This window comes from Scyliorhinus torazame, chromosome 10 (genome assembly GCF_047496885.1).
Source record: "Scyliorhinus torazame isolate Kashiwa2021f chromosome 10, sScyTor2.1, whole genome shotgun sequence".
Taxonomy (NCBI): Eukaryota; Metazoa; Chordata; class Chondrichthyes; order Carcharhiniformes; family Scyliorhinidae; genus Scyliorhinus; species Scyliorhinus torazame.
Window position 1 is genome coordinate 35,743,893 of NC_092716.1, and position 13,402 is coordinate 35,757,294.

At 51.0% G+C, this 13,402-nt stretch overlaps 1 long non-coding RNA gene across 1 annotated transcript in view; it reads left to right on the forward strand.

Annotated features, from left to right (window-relative positions):
- Nucleotides 1–6,264, forward strand: part of LOC140384811 (uncharacterized) — a 271,953-nt gene extending 265,689 nt beyond the window's left edge. The window contains exon 4 of the long non-coding RNA XR_011933145.1: nucleotides 4,702–6,264. This is a non-coding gene — a long non-coding RNA (uncharacterized lncRNA). The remainder of the gene's footprint in view (nucleotides 1–4,701) is intronic.
- Nucleotides 6,265–13,402: the final 7,138 nt, after the last annotated feature.

A 13,402-nucleotide genomic window follows, 5' to 3' on the forward strand; every position in this document is an offset into this window, starting at 1 on the left:
CTGGGAATCGATTTCATGAATTCCCATAATCTTTCATTCGATCCAGTCAACCAATGTGTCTGGAAGATGGCAAAATCCGCAAGAGCCCCCGCAACGCTCAACATAGGAGAGTACATGAACAAAATTAGCGCAGTAGGCGAATTTTGGTTCAACCCGACCACGCTTAGTACGGACAAGCAGGTGAGGGCAGTTCTGCAAAAGAACAGGGCAGCATTCGCGACCCACAAGCACGACTGTGGACGGATGACTGGCTCCGTACAAATAACAGGACCTGACCCTAGACCCCAAAAATAGTATGGATTTCCCCAAGAGGCAGAGGGAGAAATCTCCAAGGTAATAGAAAGCTTATTAGAGCAGGGCGTACTTAGATTAGTAGCCTCCACTAATAATGCCCCGATTTGGCCAGTGAGAAAGCCCGATGGATCATGGCGACTGACCATCGATTACTGGGAACTCAACAAAGTCACCCCCGCAGCAGCCCCCACAGTAGCAACAAGTCTCGAGACCATGCTCAAGCAGGGACTCAATTCCCGATTCTTTACGGTTTTGGACATCAGTAATGGATTCTGGTCCATTCCATTGGCAAAGGCGTGCCAGTATAAATTTGCCTTCACCTTTAAAGCACAGCAGTACACGTGGACATGCCTGCCGCAAGGTTTCCACAACTCCCCCTCCATTATCCACCGACAGCTGGCAAATGGTTTAGCCAAATTCTCTCGCCCCGAATGTCTGGTACGGTACGTAGACGGCCTACTACTGCAGACAGACACCAAGGAAGAGCACATTGAGCTTCTGTCCGAACTCCTGGAACTCTTACACTCAATCGGTTGTAAAGTCAACCCCAAAAAGGCCCAGATTTTGGAAGAAAAAGTGATATATTTGGGAACAATTATCACACATGGTAAACGCGAGATCGAGCATAAAAGGATTGACTCGATTGCTAAATTGCCCCATCCCCAGAACGTTTCAGCCCTCCAGTCGTTTTTAGGACTGGTTGGCTACTGCCGAAACCACATTGATGGTTTCGCCAGCAAGGCAGCGCCCCTCTCAGACCTCCTAAAGAAGGGAGCCCCCTTGGAATGGCTTCCGCAGCATTCGGATGCTGTGGACTCTTTAAAACAGGCACTCATAGCAGCCCCCGCACTACAAGTTCCAGACCCGCTTTCCCCTTACGCCATAGAGGTAGCGACCACAGACCGCACCCTTTCAGCCGTGCTCCTCCAGGAATGGCACGACCAGTTAAGGCCCGTAGCTTATGCCTCCAGACTTTTAGATGCTGTGGAGCAGGGATTTTTAGCCTGTGAGAGGCACTTGCTCGCAGTATTCTGGGAAGTCCAGTATTTTTTGTACATTACCGGACTGAACCCCATCACAATTCTCACCGAACACACCCCCACCCAACTTTTACTAGACGGGCGACTCAAGGACGGTACAGTTAGTCAGATTCGAGCAGCTAGATGGACCCTTCTCTTGCAGGGACGGGACATCACTGTTAAAAGGACAAAGACACACACCTATTTAGCTGACAACTTACAGTACCCCAGAACCCCCCATGAATGCGAAATTATCTCTCCACACCACAACACAGGCCCCTTTATCGCAAAAACACCGCCCCGAAAGATAGGTAGTTCAACCCAGAGCCCCCAGCACATGGACACGTGTGAGCCCATAAAGATCTATGTGGATGGATCTTCCACAGTCTTGGATGGGAAGCGCATAACAGATTGCGGTATCTATGTCGAGGACGCGCAGGGACGCGCCCTCGAGGAAATATCGTTAAAACTACCCGGACACTTAGGCGTGCAGGCAGCAGAGCTTGCGGCCATCGCATATATAATTGAGCACTCAGATTCCTTCCCCAGCCCAGCAGACATATACTCGGACAGCCTCTATGTCTGCAGCAGCCTCACGGAATTTCTGCCCCTGTGGAAAGCAAGAGGATTTGTTTCCGCAGACGGAAAACTCCTCCCCTCAGCCTCATTGCTCCATCATATTTTAGAAAGAGCCCAGAACAGGACTTATTGGATAATCAAAGTCCGCAGTCACCATCGTTCCTCCCCCCTTGGAAATGTGAAAGCCGACGCACTGGCCAAAGCAGGTTCCAGGCATGGATACCCCCCGAAAGCGCACCAGTGAGTGCAGTTCAGGTCTCACAGACAAAGAGCGAGGATCTAGTAGAGGCCCAGAAGCAGGACACCAATCTCAAGGAGATTGTAAAGGGAAAATATCCAGCACCCTATGAGAGAATTAGAAATGCACTGACCACACATGACGTTGTGGTGTTAAAAGACACCCTTTACGTGGTTCCTGAACAGGACAGGAATCAATTGATTTGCTTGTTCCATGACGGTCATGGACATCAGGGAATCGATCCCACTACAGCCCATCTCAAGCAGCTTTGTTGGTGGCCGAATTTAAAGGAAGATGTAAACCATTACAGAGAAAATTGTCTTATCTGTGCCCAGAATAACCCGGACAGATATGCCAAAAAGGCTCAACTCAGCCACACCCGACCCGTTAATGGCCCCTGGACTAACCTCCAGATCGATTTCATAGGACCATTGCCCCCTTGCAGGAATGGCTATAAATATGTACTTGTGGTGATTGCCACATTTACAAAATGGGTGGAAGCATTCCCAGCCCGCACAAACACGGCAAAAACCACAGCCAAGATTTTGACCCACCACATCTTTACAAGATGGGGACTCCTCCGCAGCATTGAATCCGACCAAGGTTCCTATTTTACGGGACGTGTCATGCAGAACGTCCTCACGATATTTGGCATCACCCAAAAATTCCACATAGCATACCACCCACAGTCGAGTGGTATCGTGGAGCGCATGAATCTGACCCTAAAATCCACCCTCAGAAAAATGGTCCAGCAGAACAACACCACTTGGGACTCAGTCCTCCCTTTTGCGCTGATGATCATACGTAACACGATTTCTACTTCCACAGGTTACACCCCACACACCCTCATGACCGGACGCCCCATGAAAGGCACAGAATATTTGTTAGGTTTAGACTTGACCAGCCCCGAAGTGACGGCCCTCACACACGAGAAAGCAGTGGAGCAATTAGTGGAAAATGTTAAAACGGCTTAGCTAGCAGCCGCAGTAAAATTGGGCACAAGGAAGAAACAGAGCAAGGCTTGTTTCGACAAGACAGTGCATGCGACTGAGTACAGTATCGGACAGCAAGTGATGCTCTCTGTATATAACCCCAGCACATTCCTGCACCAAAATACTCGTGTCCGTATTCCACTGCGGATAAAGTAAGCCCTTCCGTATATAAAATTAGGTACCCCAATGGTAAGACTGCGTGGTTTCATATAAACCAGCTGAAGGCATATGGAATACAGTCTAACCACGCACACCACGTCATGCTCGACGCAGCACACCACGCCCTGCCCACAGCCAACGTAACCCTACCATCCCCCAACACGTCAGCCCAGCCACGGACTCGACCTCGACTCCGCCCCCGAAATATACACTCCGCCCCAGAACGCCCACAGACTGCAGCAGCAGAGACAGCGACTGTGACTCGGACGATAGCCACCGCACGCCTCCCTACTATCCCCATGCAACAGGACCCACACCCAGCAATTCCGACCACGATCCAAGTGATCCCTTCATGATCATTTTCCTAAACAAACCCCACCACCGACCACCAAACTACACTGACGACCCCGATTTTGTCCCCACACAGCTAGACACCAATTATTGGCACCGAGACAACGCGTTCAGACTCGTCCGCAACGACGAGAGCGACCCCACCTCACACCATGCAGCCCTTTCAGCCCTGATACACTCAAGAGTGTGGCACCAGGGAGACGAGGACAACCTTGGGTCTGACTCCCAAACCGAGAACCCCTTTGCGACCCTGTTCGCAACCGTGAACTGAGGTATCCAGATGATGTTTTAAAAGGAACCACTTGGGAGAAGTGTTGTCCTTTCTGATCAAACCTGCAGAATGTTTTATGTTGTTTGTACGTTTGTTAAATGTTGTATGTCCGACAGGAGAATTTTTTTTTTTCTCACTGGCCCACGCCTATTCGGCCGAAACCTCTGAGAGCTTGCCTACAGAGACTCACCGTTGCCAGACACTAGTTCAGCAGAAACCTCTGAGGACATGTCTGCAGAGACTGGTTAAGGAACCAGACGCCCGTTCGTAACTGCCCTTCTGGTTCGAAGGTAGAACCAAAACGGCAGCCCCACCACGATGACTACATTTTTTGCCCGTTCTTGTCGGTTGCTCAGGCAGTGGAGAAATGGCTTGGGACCCGCCCTGCCTGGGAACCCCCCCTCTGGTCTACTATGCTCAGGTAGGAAAGACACGGCATTGGTAGCTGTCCTACCCGGGGAGTCCATCCAAATCGTACCCGTCGCGGCCCATACGCACCTCATTTTGGCACTTTGAGTTCAAAAAGTTTTATTTTGTTTAGGTAACCGTTAGGTTGCCAACCACATGCTATTTACATCCTGAAACATTTGGATGGTAAATTGCACAGTCTGCGAGATGGCTCACACTGGTTCATTATTGGGAAGTGTGTCTTGTCCTAAAATTCGATTTTTGAAAAAAAATGAGGGAGTCACACATATTGACCAATTATAAAGGGAGTAATTGGCACTAAAGGACAGACACACTATCGTACGAGATATTAAACAAAGATAGTTACAGGCACTATGCTTGTTTCCACAGAACTCCAGAAACTCCAGGACCGGAGAAGAGAAGAAAGAAAAGGAAAGAGAAGAGCCATGAGGACTTCCTTCATATGGATCACCCTCATGATTATGGACATTTGGTTGCGCGTGAACGCGAACCCCATGACTTCAAGCCCCCCAGCCGTTAATGTTTCACTTCCCCGCAGTACCCAGAGCCCAGTCACCAGTGACACCACATCATCCTGGTGTGCTAGGTTTATAATCTGGTACTCCCTGTCCTATGTAAGAGAAACTTTACTAGCATTAGCGATACTCTGCTGCATTGTGCAGACTATGCGTCTACGGAAATGGAGAAGGAGAGCCTACCGCGCTCGAACCCCGGTATATAGGATCAGATCTCCTATGTTCGGATACGACCAGACCCCCGACCCCCGCGATCTATAATAAAGTGCATTCACTTGCATTTGTTTTAAATAAAGAAATGTAAAGAACTGTTCATGAGCAAATTGTATGATCCTGAGCTTGACTGCCAAGCCAGGAAAGACTGAGTATGAAATGCTATGATTTTGTTGTATGGTTGAGGAAGTTAGGATGATGAAATGTTTAAGTGAGTGTAGTGTATTAAGAATAATTAGAGGTTCCCAGTTTATTGTTTTGTAATGCATGTCCCTGTTTGACATAGCGCCCTTAGAATTGTTAGTTAAAAAAATTTTGCATAGCTATGGTCAGCGCAGAGGCCATGAAGGAAGTGTCCCCCCCAGGTCAGGGAATGGAAAGCAACATAGTTATGTGATCCTTCACGCTTCGCGTTAGGATCACAAGGAGGGTATGTAGCGAGTTAAAATGGCTAACTCCCGATTTAAAATGGCAAACGGCAAAGGCTGATGGGAAAGTCAGCCAACAGGTCACAAACGAGCAGCTGCAGGTTGAGTGTGTATTTACCTCTGGAAAGGCCAGACAAGATCGATACCAGCAACCATCAGCATAACAAAACACCAGACATCTGCATATTAATGAGCAATCCCCGGGAACAATGAGCAACATTTAGACACATAAAGCCAAACCAGACTCTTTGGCGCCAGCAGAAGCCTACACAATGGGAGGTGAACAACCACCTCAAGACCGCCCATCGATCAGGGAACCGCTCCAGCATTGGAGAAAATTGAACCAAGTGATTGGGACAAAGTCTAATCACTTGAAACCAGGTACAGGGTCCACCCCGAAAGGCAGGAAGCCCCTGGGGACTATGAGAATCAAGCCCAAGTTCAAATCGGCCCTCTGCTCCTCTTCTGGACCGGGTCACTCAGCAACGCGAACCAACCCTTGACAGTGACCGGTTCAGCCACCGCTGATATCCAGCGAGCTGAATGCTCGCTACGAGATAGGCGCTCCTAGCTACCAATCCATACCAACTTCGAATCCCGCAGGCTCAGAACCCGAACGAAAGGCCATTTGTTTCCCTGACCTGGTGGGCCAGTTCCAAGTTAAGTATAGGCCTGCTAGTCGTAGAAGTAGCTTAGACGTAGAATTTATGCATGAGTAGCGATTACTGTGTATAATAAATGTGCTTTGATTTAAATCTTACTAATCGGTGTATTGGATTATTGATCATTACTCGGACTTGAACCACGTGGCGGTATCAGAAAGATACCTGGCGACTCAAGAGCAAAGGTGATAAAACAGAGCAATTAAACTAAGGCGAAAGTTAGCAACAAAACTCAAGTTCGACTTTTCAGGCATCAGTTGGGTGAACCCAGTCCACAGATCGAGTAGAGCTCTGTAACGTTGGGTCCCCACTCGCCTCGTCCCCCATCTGATTTCTTCTCAGTCAGACTTGAACTAGCTCCAGGAAGCATCCACCCCGAGGTAGCTGAATGTAAATGAATGAATAACGGGACAAGGGTGCAGGCCCTGCAGGTTTTTGAACCCTTCCGTCAGGCTAAGGTATGGGTCCAAAGATCGCACTGTGTGAAGGACAGTTACACTTTGTGATTTTCCTCCAACAATCCAATTAATAGCCAGACGGCAAGTTTCTCATCCAATTAACGATGGGAGGTGGACTCTTGAAACTGAAGGCTTCCAGTTTGAAAGGAATTTGACTCGCCTGAGGAAGGAGCAGCGCTCCGAAAGCTAGTGATTCCAAACAAACCTGTTGGACCATAACCTGGTGTTGTAAGGGGCTGGTTTAGCACAGTGGACTAAACAGCTGACTTGTAATGCAGAACAAGGCAGCGCGGGAAAAATTCCCGTACCGGCCTCCCCGAACAGGCGCCAGAATGTGGCGACTAGGGGCTTTTCACAGTAACTTCATTTGAAGCCTACTTGTGACAATAAACAGTTATTATTATTATTATTGTTAAGACTTCTTACTGTGCCCACCCCAGTCCAACGCCGGCATCTCCATATCATCACAGTTTGAAAGGAGCAACGACATGTTATGGCAGGTAAGACGATTCAAATAGAGGAGCCGTCTGTCCAACTTAGTCAAAGTTTAAATTAAAACCACTTTGATTGCTGTCTCCATTGTACTGGAATAGGGAAGTGCTCTACATCTCTGCTTGGTGGAAGAAATGGCAATAAGAGAGGTGGAACACAGGTCTGCATGTGCCCTATGCACCTCATACTATAACGTACAGGCAAATACTTCCACTTGCCTGAGAGAAGTCCCAAAGGTGGCATCTATTCACCAGCGAGGCCATGGGGGATTTGTCTTACTTCCTGCTTGTAAACCAGATACAACACTGCCAGTGGCTTTAAAAGTGGCAACACTGCTGAAAGGTTATGCATCAAGGTTTCTTTCAGGTTGCCACTGGGGGCACCATATACATCAGAGAGTCAACTGTGTATAGATAATGTGAAGCCGGTCACAGATTCATTCACTACACGGGCCACTTCCTTCCCTCTGGAAAACCTGGAGCAGTAGGAAAATTCTGTGCAATTTTATAAGTGCCCCTTTTAAGATTGCATTTGACCCATACTGGCTCTCTCTCACCCTATGCCACCACCTGCATACATAAGAAAAGATTTCACTTTCTAAATACCTGGCCATGTTTGCAACATTCAGCACCAGGTTGTGGAAGTCATAAGTTTATTTCCCAAGTTGGTTTCATAGTATCTTCATTTTCAGGCAGGCCACCATCCCACAAATATTTGACCCATAAAGGCAAATCTCAACTTGGTTCCTGGTAGGCCATTGTTATCCTCTGCAGTCAAGGTTCACAGTATTTCAGTGCACCAGCTGAATATAGATATAAAGAGGTGCACGCTCCCTGCAAGGCAATCATTGCACATGTAATTGGCACGTTGACCTCCCCTCCTTCATGTTCCCATTACCTTCTCAGGATGTGCATTGGGGGGCTCTTCGCGCTATGGAAACATTGCTTCTCTTCCTCTTTCAACCTCTTGCACTGCAACCTTCTGTCTATTGTCCCATCCTCCATGCTTTTGTCTCTCTTTTGCTCCTGCGGACAGTCTGCCACAGTTCTAGCACAATGAGTGAAACTCCCTTTAGACTTAAATATAGGAGCCATAATCAAGGTTCTTGCAGATGTTACAAAAAATGGTCATGTGCTTAACAGTGAGGATGAAAGCTATGGATTGGTCAGATGAACAAAAAAATGGCAAATGGAGTTCAATCCAGGAGAATATGATGTCATGCATTTGGAGAGGTCAAACGAGGCCAGAGAATGCACAATAACTTGTCGGATTCTGAAAAGTGTAGAGAGCAGAGGAACCTTGGTGTTCTCTGATGATCTAGATAGACAGAGCGACAACAAGGAAGCAATGATGAAAGCATCAACAGTTTTAATTCCACGATAAACTACAATACACAACTCCACTCCCGAAGGGTGACCGCCCCGCCCCACATCCGGGTCGGGGTTTTTACTGTCGAGAGCATTGGCCTGGTGCTGGCAGATCTGAGCCTGTCACAGTGGGACCTTTATCAGTCCCAGGAGGATGTGGTTCAGTCCCAGAGGGACGTGACCCAGTCCCTGTGCTCCATGGCCGCGGGCATGGAGGCCCTGTTAGAGACAAGAGCAGGCCTCCAGGACTGGCAGTGCCAGGTGATGGCGGAACTCCCGGAGCTCACTCCAGCCACACCCTCGTCACAAGGATTAACGCAGGGGCCATCGGACACCCCAAGAGAGGAGGACATGACAGGGCCCATGCCAATGACTTCCGCAGGAGAGGTGCTGGACCACCGCAGCACCTCTGAATGCCTCCCCGTCTATCCATAGTGCATCCGATGGGCAGAACAGAGTGGCACCATTCCACCTGTGCCACCTGGAAGACTGCTGGGCCCATCGAGGCCTGGTCACTCCAGAAGATGGCAGCCAAATCCAAAGATGTGCAGGTTAGGTGAATTGGCCAATGATAAATTGCCCTTAATGTCCAAATTGACCTTGGTGTTGGGTGAAGGTGTTGAGTTTGGGTAGGGTGCTCTTTCCAAGAGCCGGTGCAGACTCAAAGGGCCGAATGGCCTCCCTCTGCACTGTAAATTCAATGATAATCTATGATTAATCTAGGACAAAGGTTCGGCACAACATCGTGGGCCGAAGGGCCTGTTCTGTGCTGTATTTTCTATGTCTATGTCTATGTCAAAGGGGACCCAGGTCACAGGGTGGGATCCGCAGCAGGCCGCCTCCACATCTAATAATAATAATAATAATAATCGCTTATTGTCACAAGTAGGCTTCAATGAAGTTACTGTGAAAAGCCCCTAGTCGCCACATTCCGGCGCCTGGTTGGGGAGGCCGGTACTGGAATTGAACCTGCACTGCTAGCTACATTCTGCATTACAAGCCAGCTGTTTAGCCCACTGTGCTAAACCAGCCCCTGGTGTACCACTTAGGGAACCACGTAGACAGAGCATTAGAACATGAAAGATTAAAAAGGTAGGCACCAGTTAAGTTGGCACAGGTGAAGCACATAGGTCAGCGTTAGGGCCTATGGCACAATACTTGGATAAAACACAACAAACACCTGTTCACCGACATTCCGAACAGTCTCTGTCCTCTGTCCAAAGGGTTTGAGGGGTGGGCTGGGCTCAGCTGGGTGCAGAGGGTGTGCCGGGGGTGAGGGTAGGGGGGCGTAAGGTGGTTGTGTGGGGGCCGGTGGTGTGGGGTGGAGGATGGTACAGGTCAGCGCTCCCAGGACAGTCCGACGTTCCCCACAGAGTCGCCCTCAGAGACGACAGGGGACTGGGCCAGAGATGTGGGGCGAAATGTTGCAGGGCCTACCCGATGAGTAACACATCACCACTCATCACCCCCATAACCAATCTGCCCTCCCCACCCCGAACCCCACCCCCACGACCGCCTCCCCTAAAGGTCTGTGGGTTCATGTAATGGAATGACCAGCATGCATGCAGGGGGCACGCAGGCGGACATGGAACGTGACACCGAGGCAGGAGTCAAACGCTGTCAAATGATGTGGAGCACAAGAGCTCATCACACTCCGGGCTGTCATCATCCCCCATCCCGTGGAGCAGACCTCCTTTTACTGCCGACCCAGGCCAACACCCCTGTGGCGAAGCTGGTGGGAAGCTAGGAGGGGGCTGTAGGTACTGGGGTGGGGTGATGGAGTGAAGGAAGGGGGGACAGAGGGATGTGGGGTGGGGCAGGACCTTTGAGCTGCCAGTGGCCAGGCCACTAAGTCGGTGAACCTGGAGGTGATTAGTTTGTCCTGTGCACGGCGGCCCTGGTGCACATGTTGTGCGGCCTCCTGTGCCTGCCTGGGCCCATATCCTGCCCATCCTGGTACTCCTTTGCATTATCCTCGCTGGTCGAGGCCTGTCATCCTCCTCGAGCATGTCATCTCTGCAGCACGATTTTATGGAGGACGCAGCAGGCCAGCACAATGTGGGAAATCCTCCTAGGGTTATATTGGAGGGCCCCACCAGAGCGGTCCAGGCACCTTAACCGCATCTTCAGGACATTGATGCACTGCTCGATGACGTGGGCATATAGGGCATCCATGACGGCATGGAAGCACTTGGGTATAAAGGTCTGAGAGATCCTGGACAGGTCCCCACTCGGCGCCTTGATGGCCAGCGCGAGCGGGTGTCCTGCCCCATACCCCCGCGGTTCCAGGCGCGCAATAATCCGGCAGAGATATCGTTCTCTGTCGTTCAGTCTTCCTGCGCAGCCGTAGCCATCGGCGACATGCTCAATCCAGCAGGTCCCTGAATGACAGGTGCTGCCAATACCGATGAGGCCTGATGCAGCTGCCTTTCCCATCTCATCCTCGGCCTGCTGGACGGCCAGCTCTCCAGCCTCAGCGGCTGGCCCCTGCTCCTCAGGGACAGGCTGCTGTTTTGCAGGATCCACCCTGACAGCTTTTCAATACCACTACTGAATCGCGCTGGTGGGGGCGGAGCATCGCGGGTGGATGGAGAGTACTAGGTCATGCCCGTTAATGATATGTTACTGTACATTTTGCATCCCCATGGTGGTGCGGGGCGTGGAACGCGTTCACGCTGCCAGCGAGGCACCAGACCATGGAGGTCTGTTGGACACCCGGAGCTGACCTTGATTTTCAGCTGGCGTCCGGTTCTCTGCCCACCTTTATTAACCCCCTACTCTAAGCTAAACTACTGCTGACGATTAATTTTCCGCGAAGAAGTCGACGAACAGTTGCCACCTCCGGGCGAACCCTAACAGTGACCTTCTCAAGGCGAACTTGATTTTCTCCAAACAGAGAAAGCTCGCCATGTCCGATAGCCAGGTCTCCGACTTCGGGGGCTTTGAGTCCCTCCAAGCTAATAGTATCCGTCTCTGGGCTACTAGGGAAGCAAAGGCCAGAACATCTGCCTCTTTCTCCTCCTGGATTCTCGGGTCTTCCGACACCCCGAAAATCGCCACCTCTGGGCTCACCGCCACCCTTGTTTTTAACACCGTGGATATGACATCGGCAAACCTCTGCCAAAATCCCCAAAGCTTCGGACATGCCCAGAACAGGTGGACATGGTTCGCTGGTCGTCCCACACATTTTGACACCTGTCTTCCACCCCAAAGAATCTGCTCATCCGGGCCACTGTCATGTGAGCCCGATGAACGACCTTAAATTGTATCAGGCTGAGCCTGGCACATATTGCGAACGCGTTGACTCTACTCAACGTGTCCGCCCATAGACCATCCTCTATCTCTCCTCCCAGCTCCTCCTTCCACTTGCGCTTCAGCTCCTCGGTCTGCGTCTCCTCTGACCCCATATGTTCCTTGTAAATGTCTGAGAAGCTCCCTTCTCCTACCCACCCTCTGGAAACTACCCTGTCCTGAATCCCCCTTAGCAGTAGGAGCAGGAAGGTTGACACCTGTTTACGTAGGAAGTCCCGCACCTGCAGATACCTGAATTTGTTTCCCCTCGCCAACCCAAACTTCTCCTCCAGCACCCTAATACTCAGAAAGCTCCCCTCTATAAACATATCCCCCATATTCTCAATCCCTGCTCTCCGCCATATCCGGAACGCCCCATCCATACTTCCAGGGGCAAACCGGTGATTATTACAGATTGGGGACCAGACCGATGCTCCCTCTGCTCCCACATGTCTCCTCCATTGCCCCCAGACTCTCAGGGCCGCCACCACCACCGGGCTGGTGGAGTCCCGCGCCGGCGGGAACGGCAGAGGTGCAGTTACCAATGCCCCCAGACTGGTGCTCTTGCATGAAGGCGCCTCCATACGCTCCCATGCCGACCGCTTCCCCACCACCCACTTCCTGGTCATGGCTACATTCGCCGCCCAGTAATTGTTACTAAAATTTGGCAGCGCCAGCACGCCCTCTCCCCGACTCCGCTCAAGCATTGCCTTCCTTACCCACGGGGTCTTGCCCGCCCAAACAAAGCCAGAGATCACTTTGCTGACCCGTTTAAAAAAGGACCGCGGAATAAAGATGGGGAGACATTGAAACACGAACAGGAATCTCGGGCGGACCGTCATCTTCACCGTCTGCACCCTCCCAGCTCATGACAACGGGAGCGCGTCCCATCTCCGAAAATCGTCCTTCATTTGGTCTACTAGCCGGGCCAGATTTAATTTATGCTGCCGGTCCCATTCCCGCGCCACTTGAATGCCTAGGTACCTAAAGCTTCCCCCTACTAATCTAAACGGCAGCTCCCCCAATCGCCTCTCCTGTCCCTCGCCTGGACCGCAAACATCTCACTTTTCCCCATATTTAGCTTATACCCTGAAAACCGTCCAAATTCCCCTAGAATCCTCATGATTTCTTCCATCCCCTCTAATGGGTCCGATACATGCAGAAGCAGGTCGTCTGCATAGAGCGAGACTCTGTGCTTCACCCCCCCCCCCCCCCCCCACCCCCCCCCCCCCACCCCCCCCCCGCACCCGCACCCGGACCAGCCCCTTCCAGCCCCTTGAGGCTCCCAGAGCAATTGCCAACGGCTCTATAGCTAGCGCGAACAACAGTGGGGAGAGAGGGCATCCCTGTCTCGTCCCCCGGTGCAGTCTAAAATAGTCCGATGTTGTCCTATTCCTACACTTGTCCGTACACTTGCCACAAGAGCCTGATACCGCAACCTGACCCAGTTAAAGCCCCGCCCAAATCCGAACCGTCCCAGTACCTCCCACAGATAATCCCATTCTACCCGATCAAAAGCCTTTTCTGCATCCATTGTGATCACTACCTCCATCTCCCTACCTTCCAGGGGCATCATGATCACATTTAACAACCTTCTTACATTGGCCACCAACTTAACACACCCCGTCTGGTCCTCCCCAATAA